This window comes from Fragaria vesca, linkage group LG4 (assembly GCF_000184155.1).
Source record: "Fragaria vesca subsp. vesca linkage group LG4, FraVesHawaii_1.0, whole genome shotgun sequence".
In the NCBI taxonomy this organism is placed as follows: Eukaryota; Viridiplantae; Streptophyta; class Magnoliopsida; order Rosales; family Rosaceae; genus Fragaria; species Fragaria vesca.
The window spans coordinates 20,329,195-20,349,196 of NC_020494.1; the positions used below are offsets into that span (position 1 = coordinate 20,329,195).

Consider the following 20,002-nt stretch of genomic DNA (forward strand, 5'->3'; position numbering starts at 1 on the left):
AAGTATATGTTTATCATCTTACACTCTTTTTCTTTCTGATCAAACAAGAATCTTTTGCCCTCCCACTTTTAATCCCAAGAACCCCTAAACCCATTTGATGAATCCGTGAATTAAACCCATTGCAGAAGCATCAAACAAACAGAACTGTCCTACAATACTTGCACATTCAGAAATGGAATCTCTATGACTCTATATGAGTGGAGATCTAATGTCATGTGAGTTTTCCATCCTTGAATATCATTTCCAGAGAGCAAGAGGAAATGTGCTACGCTACATGTGCTTAATGAGTTATCAAAATGGGCATAAACCATTAAATTAGCTTTATCCTACTCTACTAATGTGCAGATGATTGGAGATGTTGCAGAGGAACAGGTAATGAAGACCAAACAAAAAAAAAAAACAGAAAATTTATGTAATATTCAACGAGTACAATTCCAACATGCTAGTATAATATGATGGCAAGATTCAGCCTCGAGTCTCACATGGTTATGAGGTGAATTATCTTATAATTAAAATTGAATTTAAGATTGCATAATGCTATTTAATGTTCTACAGATAATATGGATCAGATATCTTCATGCCAAGGCCAGAGAAGTTGCAAAGCTTGCTGTGACATCTGTAATGGTGGACAACATGGTGGTATCGAGCCGAAGAAGCACTGAGAATCAGTGCGATAGCTCATAGCTGACACGTTAGGCTCTAGATGGTTCTCCAAAATGTGCTTCAGTACTCAATATTGCGTGTAACCTTAAGGTTTTGTTTGCTGCAAGATAGAGAGCGCGCCATAGATTTATTGTTTAATACCTATATTTTGTTGCAAAGTAACCATTTTTATCAGTTCATGTATATTTGGCCTATACAGATTAAAGAATTGCCAGCATGCCAAAATGGAACAGAACTTCTGCCAAAGCTGCAAAGCATCTCTATCACTGGTAGATTATTAAACCTCCTCCTTTCAGCTTTCCTCGTCAGATTATCAAATCTAAATGGTTTAGCAATGCATTCTGAGATTCAGGCTCTTGAAGATAACCGCACATGGTCCATGGTTCCTCTGCCTTCTAGTCATCGTCCCATTGGCTGTAAATGGGTTTTCAAAATTAAATACCATGCTGACGGCACAATTGAACGCTACAAAGCTCGGCTTGTAGCCAAGGGATTCACACAACGCGAAGGTATTGATTAAGATACTTTTGCACCTGTTGCGAAATTGATTACTGTGCGTTGTTTGTTAGCTATTGCTGCGGCAAGGGATTGGCCTTTGCACCAAATAGATGTCCAGAACGCCTTCCTACATGGTAACCTCACTGAGGAGGTGTATATGCTGCCTCCTCCTGGTTATAGTCGACAGGGGGAGAACATGGTTTGTCGACTTCACAAATCCCTATATGGTCTTAAGCAAGCATCTCGTAGTTGGTTTCAGCGTTTTCATTCTGCCATCCAAGAAATTGGTTTTCAGCAATCTCATGCCGATTATTCTCTGTTTACACAAGTTCATGGGAATTCTATTACTGTGATATTGTTGTATGTTGATGACATGGTTATAACAGGGAACAATGAAAAGGCAATTGAAGATCTCAAGAAGTTCCTCAACAGTTGCTTTAAGATTAAAGATCTTGGATCCCTCAAGTATTTTCTTGGCATAGAAGTCGCATGATCCAAAGCTGGAATTTCAATTTGTCAACGTAAGTATACGTTGGATATATTGGAGGAGGCGGGACTTCTTGGTGTGAAACCTACCAAGGTACCTATGGAGCTTGACTTGGTGTTAACTGAGAAAGGGAGTGATGCTCTCAAGGATCCCTCTCGGTATTGGAGATTGGTTGGGAAGCTGATTTATCTTACAATCACTAGACCAGACATTACGTATGTTGTGAACACACTCAGTCAATTTATGCAGGAACCTAAGGTGCATCATCTCAAAACAGCAAATTGACTTCTTCAATACCTTAAGGCAGTTCCTGGTCAAGGCTTATTATTCCCTTCAGATAGTACACCCTTGTTGGTCGCCTATTGCGATGCAGACTGGGCAAGATGCCCAATTACCTGAAGATCAGTAACAGGGTATTGTATTTTTCTTGGCAAGTCACTTGTGTCATGGAAAAGCAAGAAGCAAACCACAGTTTCAAGATTCATCTGCCGAAGCTAAATATCGTTCTATGGCTACAACTCCTTGTGAACTCAGCTGGTTGAGATACTTATTGAAAGACTTGCAGGTGCAACATCCTAAGGCAGCAAGGTTATTCTGTGATAATCAGGCAGCCTTACACATTGTGAACTCAGCTGGTTGAGATACTTATTGAAAGACTTGCAGGTGCAACATCCTAAGGCAGCAAGGTTATTCTGTGATAATCAGGCAGCCTTACACATTGCAGCAAATCCAGTGTACCATGAGCGAACGAAGCATATTGAGTTAGATTGCCATATGGTTAGAGAGAGAATTCAAAAGGGTGAAGTCAAGACCACTTATGTGCAAACTGGAAAACAGATTGCAGATTTGTTCACCAAGCCTCTGCGTGCACCAATATTCCACACACACCTTAGCAAGTTGGGTGTGATAGACATTCACGCTCCAACTTGAGGGGAAGTATTATGGAATGAAGTAATCTACTGATATGCATTCAAGTAGATTGGAGATATAATGGAGTAAATGGTGGATCGGGAATCTGTACTATGAATGTTTATGGGATCTTGATATATGTAATCATGTCTTTCCTAGAATAGAACTCATAGTAGATGTATATAGACCAATTCATTGTACTGTTATGAGATCAATACAGAAAATATTTCATTCACAATTTGTTTAGTAAAAGAAAATCGAAAGGGTTCTTGTTTGTTAATACACGCATGTAACATGACCAAGTAAAAAATATACAGTTCCAGAAAAAAGCTAGCTTGAAAAGAACACTCCTTGTGCCTGAGGCCAACTATAAATCCGGCCGAGACTTCAGAGCTGACAAACACATCTGAGGTTTATCAGTTGGTAAAACCTACTACTATGGCCGCCTTCTTCTTCCTCCTCAAATGCAGTGCTACTGGTTTTGTTAACTCATTTCACAGAAGCTCATAATATCAAGCAGAATCTGCATGCAGGTAGTGGTGATGGGGTGCAGCCACTCTCCAAGATTCAAATCCTCAGAGCTGTTTCTCAGCTCCACGAAAATGCTTCCGTTTCTGCGTAGCCTGTCCTCCTTGGCGCCAAGGTACATTGATATTTCGTTCAACTAGCTATTAGTTTGGTAACATTTATTTTCTCATGCTTAAATAACTCGTGTTTCGTGAATCAAAACTATATGTTACTTTCTTTTTTTCGGAAATACTCGTTGCGTATATGCATGTTGGGTTAGTCCAGTCAAGAAAGACACAACAGTTTTGACATTTCTCGATTCGACCCAAATAAACTCTAAAGTAAAGACACAAACTTGTGACATTGCTAGGCTCATCGAATTTGTTCATGTGAGTTTTACTAACATATGTTTTTACTGTATGTGTAGTATAGGGGGAAGATTTTGGGTGGGTAACAGTGACAGTTTCTTGTCCTAATCCTGCACAAGATGATTGGGTTGCAGTTTTTTCTCCTGCAGATTTCAAGTAATGTCAATTCTTGCAAGTTTCTGGTTTTAACTGCTATGTATTTTTAAGGTTGTGTACTAAAATTATAAATTTTCAATCTATAATTTTTAAGGTTGTGTATTTTAATATGACAGTGCATCACAGTGCCCGCCAGTAGATGGTGAAAGAGAGCAGACTCCATATATATGCACTGCCCCGATAAAGGTGTGTAGTTGAAGTTTGGACTGATGACATGAAATTAACAGCTGAAAGTATTTGATTGGTAACTGTCTAACCTTTTTGTTACATTACCTATGTTTCAGTACAAATATGCAAAACAAGACAATCCAGGTTATACAAAGACTGGCATTGCAACTTTGAAGTTTCAGCTTATAAATCAGCGAGCAGATTTCTCCTTTGCATTATTGTCAGGCGGGTTGTCAAATGTACAAGATTCTTCTTAGTTAATTGACTTTTAAGATTAGTGATTTTATATGTACTCACTCACTACTTATACATGGCAGCCCAAATTGGTGGCACTTTCAAATATCTTGACATTTGCCAATCCTAAAGCGCCTGTCTATCCACGTCTTGCTCAAGGGAAGTCTTGGAATGAAGTGAGTCATATTTACCCAAATATTATCTTGTTCACTGTTATTTTGTGACAAGCATCCTTGAATTTCAAATTTTCAATGGAAGTGATTATTCATGACTCTTAATGCTTTCTGCGATAGTCAGTTTTCATGAACCTTGAGACTTAATGTCTTTTGTTTCCTATGGTTCATGTTCTTTATCATCTAAGGACTTCTTGCTCTCACTAATTATATGTTTGTAGATGACAGTAACTTGGACAAGTGGCTACAGCATAGGCGAAGCTTGTTCCATTTGTTGAGTGGGGTATGCAGGGAGATACTCAAAAGCGATCGGCAGCAGCAACATTGACATTTGATCAGAGCAGCTTGTGTGGTATGATTCAGTTTATATATTTTGGATCTCATCATATTGCTGAAATAGTGAAATGATAACAATGTGATGGCACATTGATGGATTGCTAAGCCATGTTGCATGCTGAGGTATTTACTTCTCATATTTAGGTTCACCTGCAAGGACAGTTGGGTGGCGCGATCCTGGTTTCATACACAAAAGTTTCCTGAAGAACTTGTGGCCAAACACAGTGTATGTAGAGAAGTACTTCTGTATTTCTGTATCTTGTATCTTCGAAACTGTTATTGACGTTTTAGATATCAGTCCTTACTGTTCTTATGGTGTTTTTCCAGGTACACCTATAGAATGGGTCATCGTCTGTCAGATGGTCAGTATATTCGGAGCAAGGTCTACTCATTCAGATCATCTCCATATCCTGGACAGGATTCCTTGCAGCGTGTTGTGATATTTGGTGACATGGGAAAGGTATCTAGAATTCTAGATGACACCCAACAATATTCGAGTACATTGAGTTTTGTTTATGATATAAATGTTTCTCCTCGTATCTTTCAGGCAGAGCGTGATGGTTCAAATGAGTACAGTGATTATCAACCTGGTGCTCTGAACACTACAGATCAAGTAATCAGTGACTTAAACAACATTGACATAGTTTTTCATATAGGAGATCTATCATATGCAAATGGTTATATTTCACAATGGGACCAATTCACAGCACAGGTGGAACCCATTGCATCTACTGTTCCATATATGGTTGGCAGGTTTGTGTGACACAAATGTCCATTACATGTTTCTTTCAATTTTGTAAATTACATATGTACTGTTTATAATCTCAGTAAAATCTTTACTTTTGATTGCTGCAGCGGTAATCATGAACGTGATTGGCCTGATTCGGGGTCCTATTACAACGGAATGGATTCAGGTGGAGAATGTGGTGTGCTTGCTGAGACCATGTTTTACGTTCCAGCTAAGAACCGATATAAATATTGGTGATTTTCAAAAATGACTGAGATTTCTCCTTCTGCTATTTTCTCACTTTCTGTAGATTAGTGTCTTCTGTTGTAAAAATTGTGTTTCGTGCGAGTTATGTAAGATTTCTTTGATACATTACAGGTACTCTACAGATTATGGATTGTTTCACTTCTGTATGGCTGACACAAAACATGACTGGAGGGAGGGAACGGAGCAGTACAAGTTCATGGAGAATTACCTTGCATCTGCGGATAGACAAAAGCAACCTTGGCTGATCTTTGCAGGTCATCGCGTCCTTGGTTATACGTCTGACAAATGGTATAGTCAAGGGGGCGCATTTGAAGAGCCTATGGGAAGACAAAGCTTGCAGAAACTTTGGCAGAAGTACAAGGTAGACATTGCATTCTATGGCCATGTCCATAACTATGAAAGGACATGCCCCATCTATGAGGTACAGATTCTTTTATCTCGAAAATCTCAGTTTCAACTTTCAATTCCTTCTGCAATTCAAAAGTGAATTTCATCTTTCTCTCTCTCGGCTGATTCGTTATCAAACGAGCTAGGATCTGGTGTTGTCTTCTCGATCTAGACGCCGTCTTCATCGAAGTCGTCCACTTCCAGTTCCAGGCATTGACGGACGCACATAGGGGCGAGTGGGTGCAGCTGCCCCCAGTGGGTTTTTAGTTTTGCTTAACTGACGTTGTCTGGGTTTCATGTATTAATGCTATTTGAAGCTTTTTGCCCCCGTAATCATATCATCACAATACCTCTCTTCTCTTCTTTGATTTGACTTTTCATCATCCCTCACGTCCTCTCATCTTTTATTTACCCACGATCTTAGGGGATCTCAGGGAACGCTAGTTATATTAATAAATTGAATTAAAATTTGTTTAGTTTTTATGATTTAAAGTCGATATTTATTTAGTCCGTGTGGTTTTATTTTAATCTGAATAGTCCTTAAAGTCATAATTTTTCATCAAAATAATTCTTATAGTTTTATTTTAATCTGAATAGTCCTTAAAGTCATGATTTTTCATCCAAATAGTCATTCAGACAATTTTCTCAGTTAAAAGCCATAAGGACTATTTGGATGAAAAATCATGACTTTAAAGACTATTCAGATTAAAATAAAACCATAAGGACTAAACAGATGTCGACTTTAAACCATAAAGACTATACAATATTTTACCCTAATAAATTGTACTGAGTGCTCTGGTTAAACCATAAGGACTATACAATATTTTAAACCATAAAGACTGTACAATATTTTACCCTAATAAATTGTACTGAGTGCTCTGGTTAACAACACACCACCAAACCTCTACTCTAAAAGAAGACACGGGTATGATATGATTTTTTTTTTGTGGCCCCCATATCAAAAATGACACTAAAAATCTGCTACTATAGTTACTGAAGCTGCCACTACACTAGCTGAACCAATAAAAATCTGCTACTACATTACGTACTGAAAATAGCTGCTACTACACTTGTTGAGCCACTAAAAACCTGCTACTGCACTTACTGAAGCTGCTATTACACTAGTTGAACCATTAAAACTCTGCTACTACATTTGTTGGAAGTGTAGTAGCAGCTAAATCTCCAGTTTAACATGCTACTACATTACTTGATTCACTGAAAACCTGCTACTGTAGTTACTGAAGCTGCTACTATACTAGCTAAACCAATAAAAACATGCTACTACATCACGTATTGAAAATAGCTGCTACTACATTTGCTGAGCAACTAAAAACCTGTTACTGCACTTACTGAAACAGCTACTACACTAGCTGAACCATTAAAACCCTGCTACTACTTCTACTGAAAACATTAGCTGAGCCACTGAAAACATGCTACTACTTCTACTGGGATGTTAACCTCTACTACTACTTTCTACTACTTCTACTAGAATTAACTACTGCTACTACTGAGATGTTAACCCCTACTACTACTTTTTACTACTTCTACTAGAATTAACTACTGCTACTACTGAGATGTTAACCCCTGTTACTATTTCTACTAGGATGTTAACCCCTGTTACTATTTCTACTAGGATGTTAACCCCTGCTACTGCTACTTCTACATGAATGTTAACCCTTGCTACTACTTCTACTGGAATTAACTGTTACTACACTAAGTTATTGAAAATCTGCTACTGTATTTCATTTACTGAAAAATCTCAAAGTGAGAGACTTTTCACTTCTAAAAGCATATTTAATTAGTATAGGGTTAGTTTGGTAAATTAAACCATGACACATGGCATGCAGAGAAAAAATTGTCTTTAATTGTTAAAAACTGTCATTATTTTTTTTACCAACAACACAAATAGATTTATTTGTGTTTCAAATCCTTTTAGAAGATGTATATATGATTTGCTATATTCGATTCTAGCTAGCGATATGAACAGTTACATGTCTTAAATTTGATAGATTGAAAACATAAAAGAAAAAATAGTACATAATTCCCTTCAATAAAAATAAAAAACTAAAGTTCAAAAAGCTACTTTATAGTGAGTCATACATACCACACATAAGATACAAATGCAAAACAAGCTTCAACAATGTTTATGATAAAGAACATGAAGCTACTCATTCGTCAACCAAAGTGTTATCTGTCATCAGGGTCGGTCCTGTGTAATATGAGGCCCTATGCGAAATTATGAATGTGGCCTTTTTTTCTTTTTTGTGAATGTGATCTTATTTACATAATTTTGTTCCCAAACATATAAACCAACACTAAAACCTAAAATCTCTTATTGAAGTGTAAGAAATAACATACTATATTCCTAAAGTTCTAAAACAAAGGAACTATTGTACATGAAAGAGAAGGAACCTCAGAAATCAAAACTAGAGATTAGGATTTGATTTTTTCTGTTTGGGGTAACCAAAATACACTCAACGAGTAGGAAAAAGAGTTATAAAATCACAAGGAAAACGTAGAAAACAAAGGAGGAAAAAAAAAAAAAAGGGAGAGAAACGCAGAAGAAGAAAAAAGGGGGGGGGGAGGAAAAGGGTGAAAAATGAAGGGAAAAAAAACGAAAAATGAGTAGGAAAAAGAGTTATAAAATCGCAAGGAAAATGCAGAAAATAGAGGAGGAAAAACAAAAGGGGTGAAAAACGCAGAAGAAAAAACAAAAGGATGAAAAAAGGGGTGAAAAAACTAAGGAAAAAAAAGGCTAAGGGGCCTCGAATTGGGGTGGTTTGGGTAATAAAAAATGATCCAACCAACTCTGATATAAGGGAACTTATTTACATGTCCAGCCTTTTTTATATATATTACATATCTATATGATAAAAATTTTCGGAGGCCCCCGAAAATCGGAGGCCTTGTGCGGCCGCACACATCGCACGGCCCAAAGGCTACCCCTGTCTGTCATGAAGAAGTGTTAATTTGATTTTGTTCAGCTTGTTCACTACTTCTTTTATGTTGACCCGTTCTTCTGGTGATTCTAAGGTACACTCCAAACCTAACTCCATGATACCTAAAACGATGCTCTCCAGGAAATTGACATCTCTTCCATCTTCTATGCACAACAAACCAATGTCCAGAACTTCAATCACCCTTTCTGGAATCGATGCATTTATCCATTGCCTCATAGTCAGTTCCCCCCCAAAAAGTTCATCTGTGGGTTTCCTTCTTGTGAAAATCTCAAACAACATAATTCCCAAACTATAAATGTCACCCTTAGCAGACACTTTCCCTTCCGAACCATACTCTGTCAAAAGTAATTCATAGTAACTTATATTTATCAAGTTATACATGTACTACTTTTATGAAAATGGGCAACTCTACATAGTAAAGTAAGAACAAATGAAAACTGTAGTGCGTAAAAATATTTTACCTGGTGCAATGTAGCCAAGTGTGCCAAGAGTTCTTGTTTGTGTTTCCTCCTTATTTTCTGCTAAAACTTTTCCAAGACCAAAGTCTGCCACATGTGCTACCATGTCTTCATCAAGTAAAATATTGCTAGGCTTCAAATCACAGTGAACTACAACTTCTGACTGACCATGGTGGAGATATTCCAAAGCAGAACCAATATCGATCAACACACTCACTCTTTGCAGAAGATCTAGACAGTGGTTGTGGGAGTATAGCCACTTCTCAAGGCTGCCATGTGACATGTACTCCAGCACCAGAGCTCTTACGTCAGGGCTTGAGCATGTAGTTACGACCTTGACAACATTTCTGTGCCGGATTGTCCGCCAAACCTTGCACTCTGCATCAAAACTTTTGAAGGCACCCTCCATCTTCAAATTTAGAACCTTGACAGCAACAATTGTCCCATCAGAAAGCACACCCTTGTACACAGAGCCAAAACTCCCCACTCCCAGTAAGTTGCTTTCACAGAAGTGATTGGTAGCCAAACAGAGTTCATGATATGATATCAGAATGTGCTCTGGTGCTATTAACTGTTCAGCTGGCCTTGGATTGGTGGCTTTTCGTTTTTGACAGTTCCACCAAGAAATGAGGCTTATGAGGATTGTTGTTGATATAATAGCTGGTAAAATATATGTGAGCAAATTATAAGCGTTCCTTGATCTTCGAGCACTAGGATTCCTGCAAGGTGAGACTCCAAATTTTGGTGATCTCTGACAGAGTTCCCTATTCCCCAAGAATGATTGTGCACTGAAGTTGGCAAAAGGCCCCTCAGATGGAATCTCTCCCGAGAGCTTGTTATAAGACAAGTTCAAATACTTGAGATATTTGAGCATTTCTAGAGGCTTTGGTATCGTGCCAGACAAGGTGTTGTATGATAGGTCCAAAAGTTCCAGTCCTTTTAGATCACCAAAACTTTGGGGAACAGATCCTACAAACATGTTGTTTGACAAATTTAAAGAGCTCAAGCTTTGAAATTCTCCAATAACAGTTGGAATTGTTCCACTGATTTGATTCGAGGATAAATCGATCATTTGAAGAACTGCAGTCTTTCTCATGCTTGAAGGTAAGTCTCCACTAAGGGAATTGGATGACAAATCCAGGAACAGGAGATTTTCAAGGCTCCATAGACTCATTGGTATGGTTGACGTCAGTCTATTGGAATTCAGGAGGACTTTTTGAAGGCCTCTGAGGTTTGCTATACAATTTGGGATCGCTCCTGAGAAATTGTTATTTGATAGTAATAGCTCTCCTAGATTCCTCAAAAGACAAAGTTCACCTGGAATGACCCCTTCAATATTGTTACTATCGAGATACAATCTATGCATCATCTCCAATCCCCCAATTGATGATGGAAGATTTCCACTCATATTGTTGTTCAACAAAACAAGGGAGGTCAAGTTTTTCAAAAAACCAATTGATGATGGTATGTGACCTTTGATTTGGCACCTTAGGGCATAAATGTTCTGGAGGGAATAAGGTTGATTTCTAAAAGAATCAGGCATGGTGCCATTGAGAGGATTGTCATCCAAAGCCAAAACCCTCAGTGAACTGCTATTGAATATAGAAGAAAGGAATTTAAGTTCAAGAACTCCAGGTTCCCCAGTTAAGTGATTTCTGCCCAAATTAAGGATCTGGAGATTCTGTATGGTACCAAGACTCATGGGTATTGCTCCATAAAGTAAATTTTGGCTAAGATCAAGCAAACGAAGTTTGGTAAAATTTGAAAAGTATGCTGGGATATTTCCAGTAATTTGATTGCTAGAAAGATAGAGACCATCAATATTAGGAAGTAAAACTCTAGTTGATGAAGGAAAAGTTCCAGAAAGGGAATTGAATGATGCTGTGAAAATCTTTAAGGAGGAAATGTTGTAAATATCAATTGGTATTTCACCGGTTAGGCTATTGTTTGCCAAACCGAGTCCTTGCAGATTAGAAAGGCGCCCCAAATCCTTCGGAATACTTCCTGTAAGGTTATTACCTTGGACAAAAAATTTCTCCAAGTTCGACAAGTTACCTATAGTGGGAGGTATAAAACCAGTTAGGCTATTAAATTCAAGAAGAAGCTCTTCAAGATTTTCTAAGGCGCCAATTTCTTGGGGAATACTTCCGATGTGCCTATTATTTGAGAGAGATAGGACCACAATCTCTCTGCATCGGTCAATTCTGGAAGGGAGCTTACCACTGAATTTGTTGTCAGCAAATTGAAGGATTTCAATATTAGGCCAATAATGGCAGATATCCATATCATGAAGACTTCCAGAAATGTTATTTTCATACAGAGATATAGTAACAAGAGAAGATAGGTTCAGTAGACTGTGAGGGAATGAACCTGTGAGACCAGCGTTCGGTAGACTCAAAGCTTGCAATGTTGAAATGTTGCCCAGAAATACTGGAATATTACCAGCATCAAAATTGTTCACACCAAGATATAGGCCCCGGAGCTTGGGTAAGAAACCCAACTCTTTAGGTATCTGACCAGTTAGCCTGTTATATGAAAGTGATAGGAGTTCAAGCTTCTGACAGTGCTGCAAAGCTGGAGGAATAATTCCTTCCAACTTGTTAACTTGGACTACAAGTGTTCTCAGACGGTGTAAGCGACTGATTTCATGTGGCAGGGGCCCTGTGAAGCTATTATTTTGTAGATCAAGAAGGACTAGGAAGGAGAGGTTGCCAATATGAGGGGAAATGGTGCCTTGGAGACCCATATAGGGAAGTTTCAAGGCTGTGACTCTTTGCCTTCGTTTACTACAAGAAACCCCAAACCAATTACAGAAACTTGTCTCAGTGGTCCAGTTACCACCCAAGACAGTATTGGTAGGGTCGAAAGTGAGTTTGGATTGGATGGCAAGGAGAGTTGATTGATCAGTAAGGTTTGAAGAAGAAATGGCAAGGTGAAGCAAGCATGAGCAGTGAAGTAACAGAACTCCAGAAAGAAAGAGTACCCGTAGCATCAACATGGTGAGCATGCATATGATGTATAGGATATATTAGCTTCTGGAGGAGTGCATCATTGGGGTTAGGAGTATCCTTTTAAATAGGTCACTTTTTAACTCTTCAGGTCGAATGAATTTGACAAACAGAAATATGTAATGTGACTAAAACTCAGTGTCAAGAATCAGTCTTGCCAGAAAGAATACTAGCCCACTGGATACATTTTCATCCTCAAACTAGAAAGCAGGCACGGTATAATTTATGGTCTTTTCCTGTACATAAGAATTTTGGTCTAGACCACTAAAGAAGTTGTTCCCAAGTCCATCATCTTTTCGTGTATATTTGTCTTACAATATGGCGTTATTACTGGACCTTGACCTTGACCTAAAGAAAAACGTGTAGTCTCTTTCTGGAAATTATATGGTTAAAGACTTGCATGGAGTGAGGCATGACAAGTCGTGTAATCAAAGTTATGTGTGTATGAAATCCCAAACAAGAAAAATCGAAATGCATACACAGAAATCACTATTTTCCGTCAGGTGTTTTACTGTTGACGTGTACAGTGGTTTCACTGTTCATAAATACAGTGTCGTAACTTTTTTGACCCTTATTTTGGTGTGGCCATTTCCGTATTTGCCCTCGCTTGGGAATACTAGAAGGTTCTAGGCTCCCTCGCTTTCGCTCATGTTCTCGCGTCTTCTTCAACCGTCCCGAATGGAGAAAAAGAGAGAGAGAGAGAGAGAGAGCAAAGAGAGTAGAGAAGTGGAGAGCAGGTTGTTCGGAGCTAGAAGATAACATCTAATTGGTGTTCATGAGTATTTTAATTCGCTTTTTCCTCAACTGTCATCAATGATGACTAGTCTCTCAACATGGGAGACGAAACACTGTACATCTTGTGTCTGTACTCTATTTTTACTCTCTCCCTGCCTTCGATCTGGACCCCCTGATCTAAGTTGAAACTTTTACTTATGTAGGTGCGTTGAATGAAGCGGCTCACTTAACAAGAACTAGTATCTTAGAAAACAAAGGGAAATTTTCTACAGAAGAGACCCATCAATCACGTTCTGCATTTATAATTAGGGAAAACGACCAATTATGATTATGTCCCATAGCAGGGGTCCTCCCATAGCAGACCCCAAACATGACTTTTCAAATTTTTGTATTGCTCGTAAAATTCAAGCTAAACTGTTGAAATGAATCACATATTGAAAATTTTCTTTTCTAAACCAAATGAGGGAGCGGAAGAACAAGACATGCAGTGGTCATGCACTGATTTTGCTTGACGTACTTGACTGAACATAACAAAAATCCAGAATAAATGTATTTTAAGAATAATAACAAGAAGTCATGACCGTGTTGATGATCTAAATTCTTGCATTTGTGTTGGTGTTCACACTATCGTGATAATTTTTTTGTTGATACAAGAAAAGAAAACAAACTGCGACAAAAAAAAACATGAGTACAACTCCGGCCCAGCTAATCCAGATGAGACGATGGGAATACAAAAACGGGGAGACATGGACACCAAACTGCAGGGTTCATTGTATCATGACCACGGTTAGCCAACTTGTCTGCAACAAAATTAACTTTTCTGACATTATGCCTAAACCGAATGAACTGACATGTAACTAATGAGCCAAGAAACAAAGGTCCTCCACAAGCTCCGAGGAGTTGAAGGGTGTGTTTGGTGCAACTGAGCTTATAAGAAAAGCTGGCTTATAAGCTGTCCTGAGAATAAGAGACTGATAAGTAAAGTATAACTAAGCGTTTGATAAATTGACTTTTAATAGATGCTGTGAGTGCTAAAAGCAGTGAAAGGTATTTGGTAAATTGAAAACTAAAAGTGCTTCCAGCTTGCAGAATGACCAATTTGGACATGAAACTAAAACTAATTTCTTATACTATAATTTATCTTTTGATTATTTTTACAAACCATAAAAATAACTTCATGTCCATATAAATTATTTATTATCTATTTTTATAAATCATGATGTTCATATGATAAATATTAAAATGATTTATACACGTATTGAGTCTCACTACTAAAAGAGCACATTTCCTACAAAAAACACACTAATGCAGAATGACAAATTGTTCATCCTGCCCGTTCAAGTTGACAAGGAGACAATTAAATGTTCATCAATTTAAACTATATTAGAAGAACCATAACTTGCACATTCAGATTTGTCTTGGCTACTGGGCAACAATAGTGACCAGGATAAACTACGCGCCTGCTACACTATCTATAGTATTGCTCACAATTGCTGCAACCTGCTATACACCAACTTCAGAAGGAGTCGAGCAAAATCCAGCATTTTATTTGATACAACTCACGCAGTGGCCAAGCAATATTCATCAAATTTTGATAGTTTATCCTGCTTGATACCTTCAAAAAATAATGTAAGTTTGAGTAAGCATCATGGTATAAAAACTATCACAAATCAAGAGCACCTTACAACAGAAACATTATTAAACTACAAAGAACAATATCAGAAAATCATTCATCTAAATAACTAGGAGAAACAAAGAACCCAAGAACAATAATCCAAACAAGAGATCATAACTTCAAAATATTCATGCTCTCCCCTTACACATATTCTATATCTTCTATGATAACTAAAAAAATCATGCCCATCACAATTAAACTAACATTTGTTTATGAGGCTCGAAGTTTGGTTCAACACTAGCACCAGGAAGGTGCCAAGTCTTCTATCAAACATTAGAAACCCTGCAGTTGACAAGAGAGGCTTCATAGTTTCATACCAAACCAAATTTCTACTGTTTTTATATACACTAAAAAGTACTGCTACTTGATGGGTAAAAATACAGAGTACACAAGGTTACATATACACATACACATTGCCAATGATGAGGCAGAGCCTTAACTATGATACAATTCTTCATATGAAGATTGCACATCAAGCTAATGGACTAGATATCAGATACCAGATATATAAATATAGCTAGTCGCATATACACATTTATCAGTTAATTGTAGGAAGTAGAAGTGTCTAAATTGGCAGGACAGGACATGTATATGTACCTAAACTTAGAAGACCACAAAAATTGTATCATAAACTGAAGTTTAATACGCATCTGCATAATTAGATTATTGCTAACTCAATGGACATGGCAGCTATTTGATAATCTTGAATCTTATTTTACTATTTGGCTTGTTGAAAACCTCATTCAACATCGAAGCTCTACAAATCAAGATAAATAGATCCATGAAAACCATACAAATCATTCAAGGACCTCTACTACGGGTAACAATAATCAAGGGGCAGCCAAAAAGTATCACAATCTATTGGTCAAAGACAAGCCATAGCTGCATTAGTGTTTGTTACCCGCCACAATCTAATCAGAAACTATATTCTACTAAAGACTGCATCTTGCATATGCGAGCCCAGATAAAACAGCTCATCTAACCAAGATTTCCAAGATAAACCAAAAAACAAACACTCACAAACTAGAACAATTTTTCAACATTAATAGAATTAATGTTGTCAAAGCAATCAAATGACACAATGCCAAGAAAACCAAACTCACTGCTTGTTTCCCCACCCAACCTAAGCCGAAATAGTTTCTCTATATACCATGCTAAAAGACTGCATCTTTAATGTGCTACTCCAAATAACATAGCTATTCGAACACCACCAACATAAACAGAAAAAGTAAAACACTCATTCCATATATGCATTCTAAACTAGTACCAAATCATCGAAATTGCGTAAAAACTAGTAACAAAGCTAGTACCTTGCAAATGCTGACGGATGAACGCAACGAGTAAGAGCAGCGAAAACGGAAGAACCTGCTCAATCCACCTGGCTACCTGTTGAATATCATATCTCTGGTAAGCCGAAATCCCTCGAATTCTCCTCCACGGCATTCCCACCCTCCCCGGCCTCATATTCTCCGGCGCCGACGGAGCCACCAAGGGCACTCTCTCATCCATCCCAGCCTGACTATCCAACCCCCCCACCCCTCCTCCATCCTGCACCGCCGTCGCTTCCTCATCACTCCCGCGGTCCTCTTGTTCCCCGGGTAACAATAATCAAGGGGCAGCCAAGAAAGTATCACTCTTGGATTTAGAAATTGAGATTTAGAGACAAAGAAGAGGGCCGGGAGAGAGATAATTCATCCAAACCCAATAAAACTATACAAAAAGGCACAAAGATATTGCTAAGTTTCAGAGATTAGAGAGAGAAAAAGAGAGCTGCTGCTGATCAGAAGTTGCAGATCTCAAGCTTAGCGACGAACAGAAAGAGAGAGAATGGATTCGCAGGCTGTTCGTCATGTAATTTGTTGGCATCAATAAGGGTACCCAACGTCATTTAAAAAGTTTCATTAAACACCCGCGAAAAAACACGCTGACTTATAAGGAAAAGGAGGGTAGGAGCAGCTTCTCCTTTTCCCCACGAAAACACCTACTTTTTTAAAAAGTGGCTTTTGTACGAGTTACCAAACACCAAAAACGTCTGTGCTTATAAGCACAGGAGCTTATAAGCCCCCCCAAACGCAGCCGAAATCCTGTCGAGCACAAGGTCGATGAAAACCTTTGAATTACCCTCCACCCAAACGTGAGTAAAAACTGTATAATAATTTAGAAGAGAATAACTTAGACCATCACGGACAGCAATCATTGATGGTTGATGGTTGAAAATGGTCTCTATCAGTTTTTTGCTAGAAATCATGGTTATTGAATGTAAATTGTAGAAAACTTAAAAGAAGCAAGAAAAGTTTAGAAGCTTCGTTGTGTTGTTCATTAATTAAAAAAAATAAGGTTACAACAATACATATAAGACTTAGAATATAGAATGACGTAAATACCCTTACGACTTGATTGTCATAAACCTAACATATAGTTAACACCCATCCTCAACCATATGCTTGATAACAAGCATAATGGTTGGAAGAAACTACACAACAGCAGCCAACATATACATGATATATAGTATCCCAATTCAAGTACCCAACACTTGCATGTCAAAAGACCAACTTCCATTGTGACATTTGGCTGATGATGGAGGAGAGAGCTGGCTGAAAATTTTCATTGTTCACATGATGATAGCAATGGCAGTACAACGATATGAAAACCCAGTAACAGAGCAGCATGTGATGGAAAACTTGAATAATGTCTTCATATTTGTCTAAAAACTGTAAAACTTCTTTATATTTGTTTGAAAACTGAAATTTAGAGAAACTGAAAAACTGCAAATCACTGCCACAGGATGTGCTACACTGCACCAATCTAAGTAATTCTGGAATTCAGTCGCACATTACCATCAACCATGTAAAACCATTCAGCACAAACCATTGAGAAATCTGCCTTGATATGCATGGCATAAGCACTCGTATTTACCAGAAGCCTGAAAACATATATACTCCCTCCATAGAAACTTATCTCCAATATATCAGCCCCATTGAATCACTTTCAGCAGCAATACAACCATAAACCATTCAACACAACAAATTCGCAGCAATCATGGAGGCGTCTCCCAAAATGAACACATCTCACACACAATCCATGCATTCAGACTCCAATCCATCCATCAAGACAATTCACCAGTCCAATAACAAGATTATAAAACTGCTTCGTCACCTTCTCTTTTGGTTGACGGCAGATACAAATTTTTGATAAAAATAAAATGGAAAATTGATGATATCGTCATAACAAACAAACCAGAGATAATCCACAAATCAAGAGTAGGGATGCTCAATCAGACAGACAAATACCAAAGTTGCTAAGGAATTTGATGCTAGCTGAGTGAGGATTATGAGAAATTGATAACCCATAGCACAAATCGGAAGCATAGCCATGAAATTACTATCTAGATATCAGATATTAAAAGCCTCAAAATTCCATCAGAAACAGAAGCTCAGAAAAATTTACCCAGAATACCCATCGCACATTTGACGTCAAATCACCATCTACTGCCGCTAGTCCAATCGATGAGAAAACGAGAAGAGATACACCAGCGACCATAGCGTCCAAAGGAGACGACGGAGATGACTGAACAAAGAGCAAAGTCGAGGCCTGGAAGCAGACTCAGATGCAGACCCTAGGTCCTGAATTCAGATTTCCAAATTCACTGTCAAAGCGCGACAAGAAGAGGAGAAAACAGCTGGGTAACGATGATGAAATCTGATTTGATGATTTATCGGCTTCGAATTGATAGACTGGGCATGAAACTTAGAGATCTAAGGCTAGGGATTTAGAAAATTAGGGGAAAACGAAAACTGAAACCGAAAGAAACTGATAACAGTGGAAGCTAAAGATAGACAAAAGCATGAAGCCCACAGGATCAAGATCCGAGGCTCTGATACCATGCTAGAAATCATGGTTATTGAAAGTGAATTGTAAAAACCTAAAAGAAGCATGAAAAGTTTGGGGGTTACGTTGTGTTGTTCATTAATTAATTGAGAGAGAATGAGGTTACCACAATACATATAGGGCTTAAAATATAAAATGACGTAAATGCCCTTACGACTTGATTGTCATAAACCTAATATATAGTTAACATTTTTGATAAATAAAAAATTACCCAAAAGTAAGAACTATCCTCTCAAGTTATTTCCGAAAGACCATAAAGTAGAGATTGGATTATCCTCAAGAGTGATTTCAACTTATTATTGATGAAAGCAAACTATATACACACAGAAATGATTACAGATATCGTTAAAAACATTTAACCAACTTATAGGAAAGACAATTCCATCAAAACAAAGACGATCAGAAATAACCAAATTGTGCATACAGAAAGACCTAGGCTACATGGATATTAAACACCTCAATCTGATTCAAATCATTCAATGTTGTTGCGCCGATTTTATTTTCTTGAGCTTGGGCACCACATCCTTTATGTCCATTCTATCCTCTGCTACAACTTCCGAACACCTCAAGCCTGTTTCAAAGATGGACATAATGATACTTTCTGTGGCATTCATGTCTCTTCCCTCTTCTATGCTCAATAAGCCAGCAACCACCACTTCCAGAACATAATCCGGGACGGCCTCATGTATCCATTGCCTCAAAGTCACTTCTCCGGCAAACATTTCATCGGTTGGTTTCTTTCTTGCCGTTATTTCTAGCAGCATTATCCCGAAGCTATAGACATCACCTTTTGTGGACACTTTTCCTGCAGAACCATACTCTGTTGACAAGCATCAACTACGAAGCATTGACTGTATTAGTAATCAGATCTGTACCTAGTATTAAGTATAAGAATTGAAATTTATTTAGTTCTCGTGGTTTTATTTTAATCTGAATAGTCTTTAAAGTCATAATTTTTCATTTAAATAGTCTTTATGGTTTTATTTTAATCTGAATAGTTCTTAAAGTCATGATTTTTCATCCAAATAGTCTTTATGACCTTTAACTGAGAAAATTGTCGGAATGACTATTTGAATGTAAAATCATGACTTTAAGAACTATTCATATTAAAATAAAACCATAAAGACTATTTGGATTAAAAATCGTAACTTTAAGAACTATTCAAATTAAAATACAACCATAAAGACTATTTGGATTAAAAATCGTAACTTTAAGAACTATTCAAATTAAAATAAAACCATAAAGACTAAACAGATATTGACCTCAACCATAAGGACTATACAATATTTTACTCTAAGTATAAACTACATATTGTCAATGTTTCCATAAAACTCCATAATCTATTTTAAGCCTTGAGAAAAGTTATGAGTACTTGACTTATAATTTTGGCATTAGAAC

At 37.7% G+C, this 20,002-nt stretch overlaps 1 non-coding gene and 1 pseudogene across 3 annotated transcripts in view; both read right to left on the reverse strand.

Annotated features, from left to right (window-relative positions):
* The window catches only part of LOC101295621, an 880,650-nt pseudogene that overhangs the window by 125,074 nt on the left and 735,574 nt on the right, over nucleotides 1-20,002 (reverse strand). Inside the window, exons 156-158 of the transcript XR_184594.1 lie at nucleotides 19,169-19,409; nucleotides 9,302-12,084; nucleotides 8,932-9,175 (exon numbers count right to left, since the gene is read on the reverse strand). The product of XR_184594.1 is annotated as an uncharacterized LOC101295621 (transcript). The remainder of the gene's footprint in view (nucleotides 1-8,931; nucleotides 9,176-9,301; nucleotides 12,085-19,168; nucleotides 19,410-20,002) is intronic.
* On the reverse strand, nucleotides 14,254-18,692 carry LOC101294356. 2 transcript variants are annotated; one of them, XR_184537.1, is made up of 2 exons: nucleotides 18,164-18,692; nucleotides 14,254-14,656 (listed from the first exon to the last, which is right to left on the reverse strand). It is a non-coding gene; the product is annotated as an uncharacterized LOC101294356 (transcript). The 2 variants fall into 2 exon arrangements; XR_184536.1 differs by lacking the exon at nucleotides 18,164-18,692 and adding an exon at nucleotides 16,027-16,571 and having other exon boundaries at nucleotides 14,314-14,656.